The sequence below is a fragment of the Hibiscus syriacus genome, unplaced genomic scaffold, assembly GCF_006381635.1.
Source record: "Hibiscus syriacus cultivar Baekdansim isolate YM2019G1 unplaced genomic scaffold, ASM638163v2 tig00014213_pilon, whole genome shotgun sequence".
Taxonomy (NCBI): Eukaryota; Viridiplantae; Streptophyta; class Magnoliopsida; order Malvales; family Malvaceae; genus Hibiscus; species Hibiscus syriacus.
In genome coordinates this window covers 736,705-740,012 of record NW_024062320.1, presented here as the reverse complement: position 1 = coordinate 740,012, position 3,308 = coordinate 736,705, and the positions used below count along the sequence as shown (strand labels likewise).

Here is a 3,308-nt window from a genome sequence, read left to right as displayed (position 1 = left end):
GATACTTGTTGTAAAATATACTCAATCTAAAATGTTACTAATATATATAATATTTTAATGTGTTTCTTGTTCGATTTAATTCTAAATTAGAGTTAATCTATTCTCCGATCGATCAATGTGACACCTTCAATCAGTTATTGACTGAGCAACTAAGAGAACTGTACATGGAAATATTTGACATCAATTTCAAATATTATATGCATTCAAATGTCAATTACAATAAAAAGAACAATGATTATAAAAGAGTAAGAAGAGTAGAGCTCTTTAGGAGACTGAAGATGTAGTTTGATACAAATATTGACGCAAGCGAAAATCACCCAGCTTATAAATTTGACCATGCAATCCTCGGTTTGTATAATGGAAACAAACATTTGGAATTTTCTCCACTTTCAAGTAATCTGGGCCTTCACTTGGCAGAATCTTTTTGGCAAAATGCTTTGGCATATCATGAAACTCTAGTTTTCTAAGGCATTTCAAATTGCCAATGTTTGTGGGAACCTCCTCCAACAGTGGACTAGGCCCTATTCCAAGTGTCTCTAAGCAAGGTAAAGATCCTCTATCTATTACCACTTTCTCCAACTTGTACAAAGACCGAAGTGCAAGGAATTTCAGTTTTTGGAACTTTCCTTGTTCAAAGTGCAATTCAACTCCATCATAACCTTCGTGAAGCCAGACTTCTAATAGCTTTGGCAGATCTCCAAGGATTTTAAGCGAACCATATGATATTCCAGACCAGTGTAAACTGATTTTGACTAGGTTCTCCAGTCCAGAAATCCAACCAGGCAGCGTCATTAGTTGTCCCTGCAGGCGAAGACGATGAAGGGATGGAGGAGGAGACATTGATTCCAGTTCAAGAACCTCGTTTTCTTTCACTGCCGAAATACAGAGTGCATAAAGGTGGGGCATCTGCTTTATAGCACCACACAAAGCTTCCCCGCAATCTGATTTTAGTTTAGTGATTCCCAGTTTCCTCAACCACTTTAACCTTCTCAATTCTCTACCAAAATGCTCACCATTTTGCGATGGGAAGTCGACATGACAAAGCTTTTCTAATGACTCTAAGCTCCCTATAACCCTGCCATTGATCCTTACGCCTTGGACGGTGTTGAAATTGTAATGATTATCATGATCAACTGAGTAAGCTACAAAAATATTGCAACTTACACAGATATCTTATCTCATCTGGGATCTCAACCACGGAGGAACCTTTCAAATCCAAACTCAGCAAGTTATGCAATTTTCCTATGGACTTGGGAAGCATCTTTATTTTTGAATATCTTAAGCTTAGATATCTCAAATGCCACAAATTCCCTATCTCCTCGGGGGAGGTACTCGAATGGGGCGTTTTCAAAATCTATTTCTCTCAAAAGTTTGAAGTTTAAGGACAGTCTCTCAAAGACAGGATCATGCAACTCTTGTAAATCGGAAAAGATAATAGAATGAGCTCGAAAGTCACCATTTCTCCTTGACAAATCACGGGCTCTGTTATTGTCGATCCAGAGATATCGAGCAACAGCATTGGAGCTTGCTTGTGAGGATTGAATCAAGTTTAGTTCTTCTAATTTGGAAAGAAGAACTTCGTGGATCAAATCATGGGCTCGACATGATCTAGCTCTTCCTGTGGAGTCGCTCCATTCAACTTGAACTAAGCTTCTGTTTATTAGCCTAGTTAAGTATGTTTTCGCAGTTTCTTCAATGTCATTTCTTGATTCTCTTTTACAAGACCCTCTGCAATCCATAATCGAATCAGTTGATTGACTCGAATGTGATGACTATGCGGGAATACGCCCACATACAAGAAACAAGATTTCAGGTAAGGAGGCAAATCGTGATAGCTGATGGATAGTATTGTTTTGACATGTGCAAGATGTGGATTGCTCTTTAGTTGTTTACTGAGGTCATCGCGCAACCTTGTCCACTCGAAGACATCCTTGCCCTTGGTTGAAAGAAGCCCTCCTATGGCGACGATTGCGAGTGGCAATCCATCACACTTTTTGGCAATGTCAAAAGATAAACTCTCTAAATTTTCAGGACATTCCTTCTGCTGATCGAATCGGAAGGCTGTTCTGCATAGAAGCTCTTGGGCCATTTCTAGAGAAAAATGTTGCAAATTATGGACATGAACAGGGCAAGATTGCTTGCAAAATTCAGCAACACTGTGGCTTCTTGTGGTGATTATAATTCTACTTCCATTGTTATTTTCTGGCAAAGCAGATTGAATAACATGCCAAAAGTCTTCATCCCAGACGTCATCAAATACTATAACGTACCTCTTGTATTGCAAATATTCTCTGGATTTGCCGATCAGTTCCTCGGCATCTGTTACATGGTTAATTCCAATGGGAGGGAGGTCGTTCTTTGCTTCATAGAATCGTCTGATCATCGTCCTAAGCCGCTCCACCATGTTGGTTGATTGTGAAACTGTGACCCAAGCATGACAATCAAAATGGTCTTTAACGTCATCATATACCTTCTTAGCAAGAGTGGTCTTCCCAAGCCCTCCCATACCCACAAGTGAAATCACTGTGCTCATGGATTCCCCCTCATTCAATCTTCCGACCAGCTCGTCTCTAGAAGCTTCCATTCCGACAAGCGCGTCATTATCGACAAAATGGAGGCCAGCTCGAGGGTCGACATGTCCTCTGCTTGATCCCCCTTGGTCACTGACATGGATGTCGAGCCTTCTTCTCTTTTCTCCAATTTCATGAATTGATCGTTTGAGGTCTTGAATCTTTGACATCATCTCACGCTCTTTCTTCAAACTCCTGATGCGGCCAGCTATCTTTTTCAGAAAAGACTTGAAACCGTGTTGATCGGTGTGTTTCGGCGCACAGAGCATGTATTCATCGATGACATCCTCTATGCCATAAGCTGCTTCCCTTACATGCTTCACCCATGTCTTTACACCTTCACTGCCTTCTTCTGTGGCAGCCCTAGCATCTGCATCTCTTAAAAAAGAGGAAATGAACTCAAGCTCAAACTTTATGTCTGCAACTTCCGTATGAAATTCTCTCAGCAGTTGCGCCTCTTCTTTGAGAAATTCAACCAACCTCTCAAGCACCAAGTTCACAGCTACCTCCGCCATTTCTACTAGAATTCAACGGGAGGGAGAGCTTAAAGATCAACTCTGTATGAAAGAAATTAGACAAATCATATTTGTGTTTCTATCACTTTTGTTTTATTATTATTAGAGCTAGTTGGTTAAATTAATAAATGATTTATAACAAAAGAAAAAAAAACTTTAATTAGGCTGTATTCATATGATTTTAAAATTAAAATTGAATGAATTAAAGTAAAGAAACATTTTT

General features: G+C 39.6%; 1 pseudogene; it reads right to left on the bottom strand.

Annotated features, from left to right (window-relative positions):
* Positions 1-264: 264 nt before the first annotated feature.
* On the bottom strand, positions 265-3,108 carry LOC120206956 (annotated as a pseudogene).
* Positions 3,109-3,308: the final 200 nt, after the last annotated feature.